The following is a 17,620-nucleotide window of genomic DNA, read 5'->3' on the forward strand; positions in this document are numbered from 1 at the left end:
TAGTCTAATACCAGTGGTTCATTAAGATGGATGTGATGGGGTCCTGTGTTGACACCACATAGGTATAGGTGGAGAATATCCTTCAGTCTACCTATTCTATGCTCCTCAGTTTTCATTTTGATTTAACTACACAGCGTTATGCTGCTTAGGACTATAACCCCAGCCTCCCACAAAGTACTTGAGTTGGGCATCTTGGATGATTTATAGCAACATTTAGTCATGAGGCCTTTGGTTTCCATGTCTTGTAAATACAAAGAAGAAAGCAATCCCTGCCCCCATCCCATAGAGAAGACAGGATGGTTATTCATGTCTTATTATCACATCCTTAATCTTTTCCTTCTTCTTCCCCCCTTTTTTTTTTTTTTTTTTTTGTGGGTTGTATTGAAACCTTCTGGGCTGCTTTGAAGTCAGTTTATTTTACTAAATTAAACTTTTTCAGATTGTTCCTTTTTTCTTTACATGATGCCATGCCGCATTTGATTAATTCTGGCACAAGTACACCTGTGTTTATGAATCTGACAGTTGAGTCTGTAGATGAAGGAAGCTAGAGTCAGAAATTCGTGCCAAATTAAGTCTATTGGTAGGCTCCAGGTTTTTTTTTTTTTTGATATTATTTTAGATTAAATGTTTCCCTATGTGGCTTTAAGTATCAGTTTACTTAAAGAGACATTATAGTAAAGAGATTAAAGACATAGGACTTGTAGTTGGAGAGAACCCAGTTCAACTTGCCATGTGACTTCCCTGCATTTTCTGAATATGACTTAAAGGTAAACTTAAGTTTACCTTTCCGGGCTCCAGTAGCCTTATGTGTAAAATGATGATTGTGGCAGCCAGCCTCCAAGATGGCTCCAATGATCCCTGCCTCCTAGTGTTGGTGCTGCATGCAGTCCCTTCCCATGTTGAATAAGGTTGACTTGTTCAACAAACGAGATATTGTGGAAATGATGGTGTGTGACTTCTGAGGCTAGGTAATCAGACATTGTGGCTTCTGCCTTGTGCTTTCTCTTGAATTGGTTAGTCTGGGGAAAGCTGGCAGCCATGTTGTAAAGATATTCAGGCAGTCCTAGGCACAGCCCATATGGCAAGAACCGAGGTTTCCTGCCAACAGTGAGTACTGTGAAGTGAGCCATCTTGGAAGCACATACTCTAGTCCTGGTGAAGCCTTCAGATATCTGCAAACTTGGCCAGTGTTCTGGCCAGAGTGTCAGCTACATACATCCAGTCAAGTCATTTCCCTATTTCTGATGTACAGGGACTGAGAGAGATAATAAATGTTGATTGTTTTGAGCTACTGAATTCGGAATAATTTGCTCCATAGCAATAATGTGTGGTACGATTATAATGTCAGTACCCCCTTGTAGGATTGTTGAGAGGATTACATGTGACATTGTAAGGGCTTTGCACAGAGTCAGGCACATAGTGTCGTTCAGAAAGATAATAGTGTTCATTATGGACAGAACTTGACACTAGAGGACCAGTTCTCTCTAGCACCTATATTCCAAATGCTTTATGTGGGCTCTTCCCATAGATGATAAATCATTCCAGATTTATAGCCAGTTCTTGAGTGAATGGTAAATTGGGTGACATATCTGATCTCTTCTGTCCTGCCTCACATGTTCTTATCTCACTTTTTAATTTCCGTCTTGTGTTACAGTCAGCTATGGGGAACTATTAGCCCCTGCTTCAGTTGCACAAATGCCTCTTGCTCAATCCTGGGGCCACCTTATTACATAAGTATGTATGATTTTAACTGTTTAGATGCATGTGAGTATCTGGACCTATTGGAAATGGGAGGTCAACACTCCCTTTTTCCACCCTTTGGCTAAAAGAAGCCAAGGCACCCTCATTATGACTTCTGGAAGTTGTCCTTGTGGAATGGAGATCTGCTTCCCACAAGGGAGGTCAGCTCAGTAGAGAACCTTTGGATTGGCTTTCACTCCTTCATGTCACTCCTCCGAGTTCCCTCCTCTGTTACTTGGTCTCACTGCTTAAAATCAACTCGCTGCCTACCAGGCTGTATATCTCTGGTTCTGCTCCTTGGAGGTCTCCTTAGGCTGTAACAGATGGCTCTTATAAGAGTTGGCTGAGTGTTATTTGCTTTATATGTGTTCATGAAACTATCACCTTGATACCTGCTTTACCCTTTTCAGTGGTTTTCTACTGTTCTCAGGAATAAGTCTCAAAGATCTCACCCAATGGCAGGGACCTCGACAAACTGAATCCTAACCATACCTTCAGTCTCCACTCCCGCATTCTCTGTCCTCTTTCATCACTTCTCTATGTGGGCCTTACTGGGCTTTGTTCAGTTCCTTTTATGTGACAATCTTTCTCTTGCCTCTGAACCAAGAGCATGCTGTTTCTTCTTACTGCTTGGCCAACTGTCACTCATTGTTCAGGTCTCAGCCTTAATGTGGTATCCCCAGGAAGACCTTTATTTTTAAAACATGGAATTCTTTTTTTTTTTTTTTTTTTTAATTTTTAATTTATTTTTATTTTTTTTTTATTTTTTATAAACATATATATTTATCCCCAGGGGTACAGGTCTATGAATCACAAGGTTTACACACTTCACAGCACTCACCAAAGCACATACCCTCCCCAATGTCCATAATCCCACCCCCTTCTCCCAAACCCCCTCCCCCCGGCAACCCTCAGTTTGTTTTGTGAGATTAAGAGTCACTTATGGTTTGTCTCCCTCCCAATCCCATCTTGTTTCATTTATTCTTCTTCTACCCACTTAAGCCTCCATGTTGTATCACCACTTCCTCATATCAGGGAGATCATATGATAGTTGTCTTTCTCTGCTTGACTTATTTCGCTAAGCATGATACACTCTAGTTCCATCCATGTTGTTGCAAATGGCAAGATTTCATTTCTTTTGATGGCTGCATAGTATTCCATTGTGTATATATACCACATCTTCTTGATCCATTCATCTGTTGATGGACATCTAGGTTCTTTCCATAGTTTGGCTATTGTGGACATTGCTGCTATAAACATTCGGGTGCATGTGCCCCTTTGGATCACTACATTTGTATCTTTAGGGTAAATACCCAATAGTGCAATTGCTGGGTCATAGGGCAGTTCTATTTTCAACATTTTGAGGAACCTCCATGCTGTTTTCCAGAGTGGCTGCACCAGCTTGCATTCCCACCAACAGTGTAGGAGGGTTCCCCTTTCTCCGCATCCTCGCCAGCATCTGTCATTTCCTGACTTGTTGATTTTAGCCATTCTGACTGGTGTGAGGTGATATCTCATTGTGGTTTTGATTTGTATTTCCCTGATGCCGAGTGATATGGAGCACTTTTTCATGTTAAAACATGGAATTCTTTATGAACTTGCGCATTATCCTTGCATAGAGGCCATGCTAATCTTCTCTGTATTATTCCAATTTTAGTATATGTTCTGCCAAAGCAAGCATTTGAAGATATCATTTTAAATATTGCCATATCAATCTGGATTTCTTTCTTAACACCTATTGTACTTATAAATATTTTCTTACTGTTCACATTTCCTTCTTGAACATCAACTTTCTGAGGCCAGGGCTAGGCCTGTCCAGTTCTCTATTGCTCAATGTTTGGCTTAAAGAACATTTCAATAAATGTCTATTCAGTGGAAGAAAGAATTTAGGCAAAATTCACTTGGCTGATAAATATTGTGTGTGGGTTTTTTTAATGCCTTAGTCTCTCCCTTTAAAATGAATCCAGGAACACCTGGGTGGCTCAGTCGGTTAAGCCACTGCCTTCGGCTCAGGTCATGATCCCAGGGTCCTAGGATCAAGTCCTGCATTGCGCTCCTTGCTTAGTGGGGAGCCTGCTTCTCTCTTTGCCTCTGCCTGCCACTCTGCCTGCTTGTATGTGCTCTTTCTCTCTCTCTCTCTCTCTGACAAATAAATAAATAAATAAATAAAATCTTTTAAAAATAAATAAATAAAACATGAATCCTATCCAAAAGGGCCTCCTCAAGATGGTGCAACAAAATACTACTTTAAAAGCAAAAGTGACAAATTTGTTGGTAATAAAATGATTTACTTTTACAAATTTACCTCTCTTTCTTTTTTGTCATTACAAAAGACTGTATCATAGGCTGGCATCAACTGACAGAGAAGCTCCTCTAGTGCTTTTTTTTAGGTGGGGGGGGGGGAGGGGAGAGGGAGAGAGAGAATTTAAGCAGCCTCCACATGCAGCATGGAGCCTAATGTGGGGCTTGAACTCACAACTCTGAGATCATACTTGAGCTGAAATCAAGAGTCAGACACTTAACTGGCTGAGCCACTCAGATGTACCTCCCCCAGTACTTTAGATTATAATTCAGTTTATAAAATTTGATTGACAGACAGCTTTTAGTGATCATCTTTATTGGATAGAGTCTACCTCTGCATAAGTAAAACCTGTAGTTTTAATTCATGTAATCTAAGCTCTATTTAAATAGAGCTGGCTTTTTGCTTCTGATGTATGTAGAAAGAGTGTTCAGTTGATGGGTCAGCATGAAACTGGAGATGCCCACCCAGGGAAACCTTTTCAGAAACAGCGATACCATTCGGGTGGCAGAGGGTTGCATTAGGATTGTGCTTGTATACCTAAGGATAGAGCGTCTTATGAATGGGATCGTGCTTGAAAATATATTAGGGTAAAGTCTAGGGCCATCTCATATTAGCTGGCATCAGATGCTCTAAATTTATAAACAAATATTAAAAATCCTATTAGAATTGAATTATGGTACAGGTTAAGAAACCTGAATAATGCTGTGCTTAAGACAAGTTTCATTGATGTATATGTTTATAAAATGGAACTCAACTCTGTGGTAGACCAATAATGCACAAAGATAGCTCCTTTGATATTTTGCAGAGGGCTCTGTACTAAATTTATTATGTCCATGGCAGTGATACAGATCACATACTTTATGTGGCAGGGAACCATTCATTCATTTAACAGATATTTATTGTATGCCTACTGTATTCCAGGCACTTCTCTGGGCATATGAGATACCTTAAGAGCAAAATATATCTTAGCAGTTTCCCTTCAAGAACAGATTTTGCCATGACAAAGGGCTTTGCAAAACCACATGGAGAGGAAATGGTTGACATCATTGGGAATTAGTGTTGGTCAGGCTACAGGAAATTGTCAGCAGATTTCCCACGGTATTTTTTGAAGAATGAGGATCTTCCAGAGCGGAAGCAGTGTCATGCATTTCATCTAGGTCCAGCTGTTACAGCAGTTTATTTGAAGAGTCGAAACGTTCTTTTTCTCTAAGGAAATTGAGATATCATTGAACTAAGTAATTGAATTCAGGTCTTTCTGAGCCACTGGGTTTCTTCCTGGTGGAGCTGACCCCTCTTTCCTCTCCCGAGGATCAGGGGAGACTGAGCTGGACAGTGAATTGTTGCTGAAAATGAAGGCTATAGGGAGTCATAGAAATTGAGGACAACTCATGTTGTAATTTAGATTTGATTAGGTAAGGGACATTAGAAGGTAATTCCTAGGATGAAATGAAAAGGATCTTGAATGTCCAGTCTGGATCAGTGGTTCGAAAGCTTGGCTGGGCATCTGAATCACCTCTGCTAAAATAAGAGACACTTCAGCCTAACCACAGCAATGCTGATACGTACTGAAATTTGAGAACCACCCACTGGGATGTTAAAATCCATTTGGTGATGAACTCTCCACTGTACTTTCCCAAAAATCGCCAGTCATTGGGCAGGAACTAACTCTCTGTGCTGCCTGAGCTGGATCCCCCTTTGATTCCTTAAAAAACAAAACAAAACAAAACCAAAAAACCCTGCAAAACAAATAAACTTTAAAATCATGAAAATTGCGATGTAGATTCTTGCTGGTTAGTAAGATTTTGTTAACTAAGGAGATTGTGTATGATTATGGGTACTGTGGTTCAGTCTTAGATCAAGTATTCCTTTGATTAATTGGGAAACTATAAATATTTTCATTTGCATTAGTCAGACACCACTGTTAGTGTCCGAGTTTGGATCATTGCCCCACTGACTATGTAACTAGAGATTTTAAACCTTAAAAGATCTTTTATTTAAAATATGTAACAACTGTATACGGAATCAAGAATATCTCTTAGCAGTGGGAAGATGGAACTGTGTTAATGGGGTTGTTATGGCTATTTGGTAAAGCCAATGATTTGGATGACTTAAATCAAGGAGAATCTTGTGGATTTTGTTTTCTCTCCTTTGTTACTCAATTTAATGTATTTCTTAACTAAGAAACAAATACCTTTAAGAGTACTAGATTATATAGATCCTTAGTTACCGCTTGTGCAGCGATTTCTTCTGGAAAGATGGAGGGAAAGATGGGTGTTTCCTTTGAGTCTACTTCCCAGCATTCTGAACTTGATATACGTATTGTATCTTTTGCAGTACATCATGCTTTTGCCAAAATTCTTTGAGTTTTTCTTTGCAAAAAACCATGGAAATTTACCAGAGTAAATCATAAATCATTGCTATAATTGACTCCAACAAACTGAAATTGCACAAGAAAGTGAATATATAAATTTTTAAAAATTTGGCAGGTTTAGTAATTATTTTAAGTATTGTTTAGTCCCACGGAGAAGTGGAAAATAAGTTATCAGTTCAGTTGTATATAGTGTAATAGAATGAGGCTTTGAAGTACTAACAGTTCACAATGTGTACTAAATTTATTATGTCACAATCCCTCACAATCCCTATCTAAAACAATCCCTATCTAAAACAATCCCTATCTAAAACAAAGATCTGTCTTTTGCAGTGTTTTCTGAAATTAGAAGCCTATGTTTACCAGCTGTAAATCACTTTTTCCTTTATTGTAGCATTTGACACTATGATACCTTCAAGTGGGTGTTGCTTATCTTGGGAGTGGTGGTGAATGTTGAATGAATACGAGAAGGAATTATAGCTATTTAACAACAGTTTGCAAAGGTTCCGGGGTTCTTGGGAGGGAGCAGGAAGTATTAATTTAGAAACAGTTTGGAAAGCGAAAAAGAAGACAGAAGAAAAAAGCATTTCATTTTTTAATCTGTTTGAATTACCTCTAAGGAGATGAGTAATGAATGAAATTTGGTGTTAGTAGACAGGAAGGGCTCTTAAGAGGCAGTCTAGACTTTAGGCCATCTTTTTCTTTTACAAAGCTCCTCCTGAATTCTTTTTAGAGAAAATTCTCTGCCATATTCTTACACACTTCAAAGGAAAGGGAATTAAGAAACTCTACCAATCAATCTACTGTCTAATAAGCTTCATCAAAATTGCTTTCTTTGGAATATTTTTTTAACTTCTCAGAATGCAATTTGTGTTTCATAGTATTTATAGACATTTTACATCTTGGATTTATATAGTTTACTTTTCTGACTAATTTTTAAAAGAGATTGGTCCAAGTCGTTTTAAATTCTAAAACACTTTTCAAAGTCACTACCTTTTACCTTAAAATTTCAGGTTATGTAAGTTAACCTGATTTCTCTAAGCTTTCAACAGAGGTGTATCTCTGGTCACTGGTACGTTTTAAACTATAATTGGGAAAGATTTTCTAGTAAAGTTATGTTAGATTTTCCATATATCTTTCAGGGCAGTTTAGAAAGTTTAGATATAGGACTCACTTAAGATGGGCCTGTCAAGGAAGGATGAATCTTCTGTATATCTCTCTAACTCCAGTGCTACATAATAGAAGGGAAACAGTTAAAAAAAAAAAAAAGAAATTTGTTTATGTAATTCCTGTAAATAATGTACATAAATACATGGCAGACCCTGATGAGCAATTACAGTGGTTTCCTTACTGATCCACTGAGCTTGAAAACCACCTGCATTTCCTTTTCCTTAACAAACTTCCACGCTCCAGGGGATGGCTCTCACCTGTCTTCCAAGCGTCTTAGACAACAGAATTTATCACTTGCACTTGGCCCTTTACCTCAAGCTACTTTGGATTTTCTCCTGCTGCAGAAAATCAGATTTTCTTTGATGACCATTTTTTTTTTTTTTTTTTTTTTTTTTTTTTTGCTGGCTGTGGAATAGGTGGGACTTCTCCCAGAAATGCATATTTATTCTAACTTAGTTACCAGGAGGCCCAGTTTCCTTGACTTCCATGTCTCTACCGAAGCAGTGCAGGAGGCCTTTCATTGGACTCTTTATTTGATCTGTTTTGAAGAGTTAGTCTGAAGAGCTAGTTACCTAGTGGTCAGAAGGCTCCTGAATGCTACTCCTCTTTGTTCCTATCCCATTCCGACGGATTGCAGTTTATTCCCTTGACGAAAGTTTTACATGCTTAAACACAAATAATAAATTTGTATACCAGCTTACTACTTAAAAAAAACTCATCTTTGAGGAATGGCTGTATAAATTTTGGTGTGGACATTTGCTGAATCGTGTGCAACCCCCAAAATACAGAGTTTCTAGCAACTCAGAAAAATGTTTATGTGAACCAATGTGAGGAAAACAGGATACAAAATTGTATGTACATTTTGACCACAACCATGTTATGAAAGGATCTGCTGCTTTATAAAAAGTTTATGCCTAGAAGAAGTCTGAAAGAGAATTTGGTAAAAGCAGTTCCCTTCTTTTCATTAATATTTTTCACATTTTTTTGTAATAAGTATATAACTTTAAAAGTGTAAATAAAAATTTTAATACTTTCCCTTTTAAACTGAGTTTACTAATCATTATCAGATTCCCATTTGCTTTTCCATAACTTGAAGGGAAACTTCTCATTCTGCAGGTGATGTTGATAGATGTGAGAAATAGAGAGGAAAAAGGTATATAAGTAATGTTTTACTTCACCTAATTTCATAAGAAGTGTATAGGCTAATACATATTTAATGAATGTCTCAGTGATTGAAATGATTCAGTAGAAAGCTACTTGTAACTTCTTACTTAAATAATTTTACTTTCTAGTCTTGGCTCTGACAAGAGAGTGTCTAGTTTTAAATAAAGCACTTTTAAAAAATTAGTTTCAGAGGTAATTTAGTGTTCATCAGTTGCATACAAAACTGAGTGCTTATTACATCAAGTGCCCCCCTTAATGCCCCTCACCCAATTATCCCATCCGAACCCCCTCCCCTCAGCAGCCCTCAGTTTTTTTCCTAGAGTTCAGAGAATCACTTACAGTTTGCCTCCCTCTCAATTTTCATCTTATTTTATTTTTTCCTCTATTCCCCTATGCTCATCTGTTTTGTTTCTTTAATTCCACATATGAGTGAATTCATATGGCTTATTTCGCTTAGTATTATACCCTCTAGCTCTGTCTACATTGTTGCAAATGTTAAGTATTCATCCTTTCTGATGGCTGAGTAAGTTCCAGTGTGTGTGTGTGTGTGTGTGTGTGTGTGTGTGTGTGTTTGTATAACACATCTTTATCCTTTATCTGTTGATGGACATCTGGGCTCTTTCCATAATTTGGCTATTGTGGACATTGCTGCTATAAACATTCGGGTGTACGTCCCCCTTTTGAATCACGATGTTTGCATCCTTTGGATAAATACCTAGTAGTGCAATTGCTGGGTCAAAGTGTAGCTCTATTTTTAACTTTTTAAATGTAAATGTAGAATAATTGTTGAAGACTTTATTCTGATATGCTCGATTTTACTTGTGATCATCAAATTTTAATTTAGGATAAATTCTCCAGTTCAGAAATTGAAACACAGAGAGCAGAGTGGTTTGCTACAATGAGTGGCAGTCCTGAGTCCAGAATGCACATCTCCAGACTGCCACTGGAGTGCCTTTCCCCCATGACTCTGTGTCTCCCAGAAGCCAAACAAAATTCAGACTCTTCTTTGGTGTGGAACAGTTTTAGTTTTGCATTGCTGTTTCATCTGACATGCAAAATATCAGAGCCAATGAATAGGAGAAGAATAGTTTTCTATGTGTTTGCTCCACCAAAACTGACCTGCACTGACCATCGAAGCACCAGGACAATTTAGAAGACTTCAGTGCTCAGTACTGGGGCAAGACCCTCCTCACGTGAATCACCAGCACAACATGCTTGCAGACCATGACCACGTGTTCTTTGCCCTGGGGAATGGGAAGTGAACTTGGGAAAGAGTATTTCCAAAAATTCAAACGTCTACAGACAGTTAATAAAGAGACCTTGTGAGAAGGATTCCCTCTGTAGCCTTTGTGCTTCTTTTCCAACGTAGAGCTAAAGAAGGGGATCAATCGGCATGTATTCTGGCTTCCATTTTTGTTTGTGTTTTAACACCGCTCTGGTTGCTTCCCTTTCTATTACTGCTTCAGAAAAACAACAATTTCTTATGGGAAAACAATTATTTTGACTTCGGAAGAAGTTTGCATTTTCTATCCTTTAGAAGTTGGGGATTAAGAAGAGCTTCTCTTGAGGGGAATGTGACATGTCTCACGTGGCTCAGTTTACATTTCTTGGTAAACTCTTCAGCCTTGGGATCTGGGCACTTGATGCCAAGATTGTATCAGTGGTTTCAAAGGTGTGTATGTCTATGTATCATCTTAAACAAGGCTCTCTGTGTTTCTGCCCTTATAAAAGCTTCGTAAATTAAAGTGGAGTGTTTTTTTCCCAGATCACCTTTAAAAACATTTGAAAACTTAACAAAAATGCTTTTCAGATACGTTATACCATGTATTTCTTCTAACACTCCTTTGGGAGTATGTATCACTATTTGCATTTTAAGGATGAAGGAAAACTAAATTGTAGCTAAAAATTGGCAGTACATTGTGGTCTTCCCATGGCCTCTGATCTCAAATTCCTTGTCCTTTTCTCTATCTCCTGTGATTTATGGCCCATTGCATTCACAGGATTAAAAAGTCACTAAAACTTCTTCACTTTGTGTAACAAAACTCTTTTGAAATTGTACTTGATTGCTTGTGTGAGTCTGTGTAATCTTTTCGAAGTTTCTCTGTGATGGTGTTTTTTGGTAAGATTTGATTCATTTTGCTGTGTTTAAACCCTGAAAATACTTACAAAATGGTGGTTGAATTAAAATAATGGCTTTTTAAAGAAGTATTTGTTTGTTCTGATTCAGTTCTGTTTTTTAAAAAATGCATGGTGAGCACAGACTTAAGCCAGAATACTGGTATTTTTAACTTAAGTTTTCTGTTTGTTTGCTTAGGTAATTCTTTAGCCATCAGGAAGAAGGGTGCTATCATTAGTTTTCATAGGACAGTCTGTGCTTTCTGTTCTTGATAATGTGCTTTAGACTATCAGTCAGTAATTGTTGGATATATGTGTGTGTATGTATAAACATTTATTATATATATATGTCTATATATTTTTTCTCTCCAACCCTGTGAGCCTGTCATAAATGAAAAATTCTGATGCTATTTGTTCACCTGCCATACTGCTCTTTGATACCATTTTTCTTTTTGTATCCCTTTGCTCATTCAAAAAATCTTTATGGAGAATCAGCTGTGAAACCTGGACACAGAGAGAGATCTCATGGTTGATAAGTGGTGTGGTCAGGACTTGAATAAAGTCGGTCTGATTAAAAGCCACAGTCTTAACTGCTAAAAGTATATGTGACATTATGACATGTGCTGTGTGTGTGTGTGTGTGTGTGTGTGTGTGAGGGAGGGAGGAGATGGGGGAAGCGAGAGAGAGAGAGAGAGAGAGAGAGAGATGAAAAGAACATGTAAGACAGTCTTCCCTCTCCCAGTCTTTTAAAGGGCAAAAAATTGGAAGTCATGCAGTCTTCTGTGTGAGCTCAGTGTTGCCTAGACATATATAATGTCAAGAAAATAGGGATTGGTAGCATTTCTGTGGGAGAACATGGATGCATGTAAGTGAGATTAATCACTCTTAGTGAAAAAGAGACGTTTTCTTAGTGACCGTTATTTTCTAACTTTCAACAAATATTTTAATCCTTAGTATTTCAAAAACTTGAAACTTACAGTGATTGAAATTACTTCATGATTTTATCCTGGAAAAATATTGGGAACACAGAGTGATCTTTCCTCTCTGCAAAGATCTTAGGGCTAAGTAGGGCAAGGTGTTATGGTGAGAATGTAATATAAAATGTGAACGTACTCTGACTTAGTGCTCTACATCAGGGCAAAAGGAGGAAGACTGGACCTAATTCACTGTACTCCTTAATGGGATCCACAGATTGGGTGTTGCTGACCAGAATGATTATAAACAGCTTGTGACCAGACAGACATAAACATTGAGAGTGCTTAGAAACATCTGAGTAATTGGAAGAAATTTGAAAGTGTGATTTTATGCTTGTTGAATTTAATGATAGAAACAATGGCATTTGTATCTTCTGTGCCCTTTGTTTTTATTTTCTTGTTTTTTCTAATTTCATTAAGGTATAATTGATGAATGAAATTGTGTATATTTAAAGTGTACTGATGATGTGACATATGTGTACATTGTGAAATGATTACCTTAATCAAGTTAATTGACATGTCTGTCACTCACACAGTTACCATTGTTCTTTTAGGGATAAACTTAAGACTTACTCTCTTAGCAAAGTATACAATATCATATTTATTTATTTATTTTTATTATATCAGTATTATTATTTTTAGAAAGAGAGAAAGAGAGTGTGGTGGAGAGGGGGTGTGGAAGAGGGAAAGAGAGAATCCCAAGCAGGCTCCATGCCTAGCCCCATGCTGGGCTTGATCTCACAAATCTGAGAGATTTCATGACTGAAATCGAGTGTGGTGTTTAACTGGCTGAGCTACACAGACACCTCATGATATAGTATTATTAACGGTAGCTGCTACACTGTACATTAGATTCCCCAGGATTTATTTATTTTATAACTGAAGGCTTGTACCCTTTGGCCAGCATCTCTCCATCTCCCCTGCCCCTCAGCCCCTACTGATAACCACATATCACATTTTCTTTATCCATTCCTCTGCTAATGAATACTTGACTGTTTCCATATCTTGGCTGTTATGGATAGTGCTGCAGTGAACATGGATGTTTTTATTTACTTTTTCTGGTAATTCATCACTCTTTTATTTCACAAAAATATCTACTTATTTTGGATTGAAAATTTTAAAAAGGCAAACTGGTCCTCTACTGCAGATAGTCTGAGAACACTATATTAAACCACAGTCAAGTCAAGTTTGTTATTGAACCGAAAATAATGTGTTTTAAAAACACATTGAGTATAACATACCAGATTAAAATATGTAAATTATAGCATTAGATATTTTCAAAACTTGGTCAATGAGGTGAATAAGATCCAAAGGGTTCTGGGGGTTTGCAACTACACAGAGGCAATTTTTGCCTAATTCCCATGAGAAATTTTGGCAAAATCTTGGAAGAGGCCAAGCCTTACTAACTAGCCTAACAGTTGAGTATCTTCACAAAGATATCATGAGGATATCTTTGCTTCGTTTCTCACCTAAGGAATTGTTGTATAAATATTTATTCATTCATTCGTTCATTCGATGACTGTAGGGTTCCTTATGAGTGCCCATCACCACTCTCTGCATAGCAGAATGTGCTGATGGAATAATAAGGGGGGGGGTTGTCTGTATACATACAAACATTTTTAGAGATGATTTAAATTTGATTTAAATTCAGGATCTTTGAGTTCCTTGAGTGACCCTTGAAGAACTCAGGCCTTCTAAGCACATTTACAGAATGTTCTTAGCTGGTTGGACTTCAGCCATGCTTTTCCTATTCTCTTGGCCCGTATCTATTACCCCAGTTTTTTTAGCTTCTGCTTTAGGAATGGACCCAGAAGATAGCAAATGGGGCAGGACAATGGAAATCACAGAAGAATGCAAAAGCTAAAGCTGGGCCATGGTTGCAGAAGCAGCCTCCACTGCTAAAGTCATTGGCTTTGGCAAGTAGGTGTGGGATGTGTGAGTCATCGGGGAGACAGCAGCCTACATGCATACCAGTGTCATTTTAACATAAAGTTAGCAACATATGTGTAACACAGAAATCAAAAAAGACCTTACTGCTGAATCAGCCAGTTTGATTCTCCACCAGGCAGAGAAAGCAAAATTACAGTACAATTCCTGCTAGAATCCCATTTGGCAAAGTATAACCTCTCATGTTCCGCTGAGTGATCTTTTGGGAGTTCTAAAGACATAATATGCCTTTAGAAAATAACATAATCTTTCCCTTTCATTTTGACTTCCTTTTATTTTATTTATCTTGATTTATCACTGATAGGTTTGTTGTTATCATAAAAGAGAAAGTTTCCATCATAGATGGCATTCATGATGCTAAGTTGTATAATAGTGTGTTCTATTGATGGATGTCCAGATAGCTTTGAGTGGGGGAGGCCTAACCATTCAATCTCTGTCAGCAATTAGGCTGGATTCATAAATAAGAACACATGTGGGGACTGTGGTATTGACTAGAACAGCTAGGTACTTTTTAGCAAGGTTTACAATGTCTTGATTTTTCTCTATGTGATGTGTATGGGAGAAGTTGGTGAGGTCAAGAGGAAATAAGCGTAAGTCAAAGGGAGACTTGTAAAATAAACAGCAACATCTGGCAAATGACTTCCTCCCATGTACATAGGAAGGACTCTTATTTGGGGCAGTGACTGAAAAATGTTTTTCTTGGCAGCATGTTAGCCTAATGTCCCTCCGATTTGAAAATGAGGTTTGCTTAAGGTTATGATATTTCTCTTGCCGATGGGGTGGACTCTAAGGCCTGATGCTTATATAATAGCCATCTATTTGGCCATTCTTAAGAATCATTAAGTTTACTCTGAAGTGTTTTCAAAAGATATTTAAACATTAAAGCCTCAAAATTCTTCCTTATCTAAACTTTTGTTTATATCTTCTTAGTGCACTGTATTATTTACACTGGAGAGGTCTGGTGCTGCATTTCTCTTTTCACTTTGCTCAGTTAAGAAAAAAAACATTCAATTGCAACGATTCTATATATCACCTCAGACATACCAACATGTACAAGCCCTTTGTAATTTCTTGATGTGTAACCATTGACATTAAATGATGAGGAATAAATTTAATATTCAATAATTTGATCTTTTATATCTCATCACTGGCTTTAGGAAGGATACTTGCAGGCCTTTTCTTACCAAAATAGACAGATTTTTATTGTTTTTGCAGCCTAAAAAAAATAAATAGAAAGTAAAACAAGCATATATTAGGCAAATAAACTAAACAGAAGTTTATAGAATAAAAAAATTGGGGTCTTTCATTTAGGTCATATCAGATGACAATTCTGTGCTGCGTTTGTGCAGACTCAGATACGAAGTGTTAAAAATTATTATTTTCATATGGCATTCACTATCTTTAGGTTAATACAAAGATAGCACAACTTTATAATTCCATTATGGGACTTGTGTAATATGCTTCTCCATATGGTGGTGATTGAGAGGTGTTTTCTCAGTTCTGGGGAAGAGAGTGGGATACGGGCACATTCCCCTGGGGGGGCTCAGTGGGATATAGTGTCCACTGAATTTCCCATCTCACTGCTCTTCCCTTCCTCCCATTTCTGTCACTGCCGTTTATGAAAAGCAGATGGAAACAATGTGATGTACACATAGAATAATCCTTTTTAATGTTATGGGAAATGTGCATGCCTTAGTTTTGGGATTTTTTATAATGGTGCTTTTTTTTACGTGCAAGTCTTTTACATAGTGAAACCATCTGCTCTCCTGAAGCCACATACTTCTTAACGCAGGACTCTTTGACAGGCTTGCAGACTTCAGGTGTGACTCTATCCATGACCTACAAGGGAGACAGAAAAGTTCTGGGATTTCCAGTGGGGGAATTTATCAGAGTAGCCATTATCTGGATAGCAGGCCTACAGGGAACTAAGTAGGCTTGCTCGGCAATCCTACACGAGTGAGGAAAACTGTCAGAGTCATGCACATAAGTTAGACATCCCTACCACTGTTAGAAAAAAAACAGTGTAAAGGGTATGATGTACCTTCTTTTTAATTTTTTTAAGATTTTATTTATTTATTTTAAAGAGAGAGAGAGAGAGAGCATGAGTCGGGGTGGAAGTGGCAGAGAGCCTAATGCAGGGCTTGATCCCAGGACCCTGAGCTGAAGGCAGGTGCTAAACTGACTGAGCCACCCAGGTGTCCCTTTTCATAAATTTTCTTTTAAATGAATTTCTTTCTTTCTTTTTTTCCTTCTTTCTTCCTTATTATTATTATTATTTTTTAATTAGAGAAAGCACAAGCCTGGAGAGGGGCAGTGGAAGAGGGAGAAGCAGGCTCTCTGCTCAGCAGGGAGCCCAATGCAGGGCTCCATCCCAGGACCCTGGGATCATGACACGAGCCAAAGGCAGATGCTTAACAGATTGAGCCACCCAGGAGCCCCATAATTTACCTTCTTCTAGCGACTACAGTGCAGTTTAGAGGGGGGAAGTGCTATCTCTACCTGGGGACTTCTGACACAAGGAGTAGCTTTTGAGTCAGTGAGTTAGGGGTGGTGGAGGAATTTAGAAGAGAGCATCCCATGAAGAGGAAATCACATTCAGTGATCATTTATTTTTTTTAAATGACAAGAGACCCTGTGCTCCTGAGTATCTTCCTCCAGAGCTTCAGACCCATATGACCAGTAAGCCACTGCAGTCGCTCCTTGACTGTACCACCAGGAACGTGTATTGGTTATGGTGCATTAGAACAGAAGTAGGCTCAAGGAAAGCTTTTACTGAAATTGAGGACTCATTAACCAGAAGGGGGAGGACTGCAGCCATGAGAAGGCAAGGGAACCAGGTTTGGTTGGCGGTCTGGGACTTTCTTGTTTACAGTGGTAGATTGACTTTCTCGGCACCACAGTGAAGGTCGCAGGCAGTTTGTGGGTTCCCCATTGCTCACAGGTTTACATATCCAGCTGCATAGGTTGAGTAAATTCTCTTTTGGACTTTATTCCTCTTAACAAAGATCAGCAAAAAGTCAAAATAATCTACATCATTATCGTAACCACTAACCTATAACACAGAACAGAGTAATCAACAAAAAAATATGTAGAGGGTAGGTCCAATTTTGGGGCCATTGACAGAGTGGGAGAAAGTCGCATTTTGTCTAAAAGATCAGCACATCCTCTGGCAGTGGTTTAATTCTTGCCTAATGAATGTAGGTAAGCAGCCTGCGGGTGGGGCTTCCTGTGACATGACCTGTTCTAGGATGGTTAGCTGCAGAGGGACAGGGAAGAATGGAACTGGGCACACACCCTGGGGGCACCACTGGCAAATGTGAGATTGATTCCTAGTTCTGGAAGGTGTGTATTCTGGGTGTTTTATTAAGCCACAGGTAGAAAACAGCAAGGCAGGCACTTAGGCACATGCAGAATGAGGACTTAGTTTTAGCAAATGGCTGTCAGAGTGAGTTAAAGTGTGGAGTTAAAGTGAGTTAAAGTTAAAGGACTGATGGGTTTCAGAGGCTGAGACATAACTCACCCCGCAAGCTCATGTGGAGAGAAGAGGGCTTAGGGATCCAGGATCAGGGATGGGGTAGGGGTGCTCGGGAGGGTTGAGGAGGGGGTCAGTGTGGGAGGATCAGAGGAGTGTCCTGTAAATGGATAATAAAGGCTTCTGACTTTATTCACAAGATAATTTCTTGGTGAGCTGAGAAAAATATGGAAGCTTTTTATATTTCTGTGTTTCATTAGTCAAGATCAGGATAGGCACCATCTGAAAAGTTACTTCCGTATCAGTTTACACATAACTTGTCAAAAACACAAACAGTGAGTTGACACTTACCTTGTCACTGACTTACA

General features: G+C 38.4%; 1 non-coding gene across 1 annotated transcript; it reads right to left on the bottom strand.

The window, feature by feature from the left end:
- Nucleotides 1–3,314: 3,314 nt before the first annotated feature.
- Nucleotides 3,315–3,419, bottom strand: LOC123391581. The gene has a single exon (XR_006606272.1). It is a non-coding gene; the product is annotated as a U6 spliceosomal RNA (small nuclear RNA).
- Nucleotides 3,420–17,620: the final 14,201 nt, after the last annotated feature.

Source organism: Mustela putorius, unplaced genomic scaffold, assembly GCF_011764305.1.
Source record: "Mustela putorius furo isolate JIRA1106 unplaced genomic scaffold, ASM1176430v1.1 tig00000242_pilon_pilon_pilon, whole genome shotgun sequence".
Classification (NCBI taxonomy): domain Eukaryota; kingdom Metazoa; phylum Chordata; class Mammalia; order Carnivora; family Mustelidae; genus Mustela; species Mustela putorius.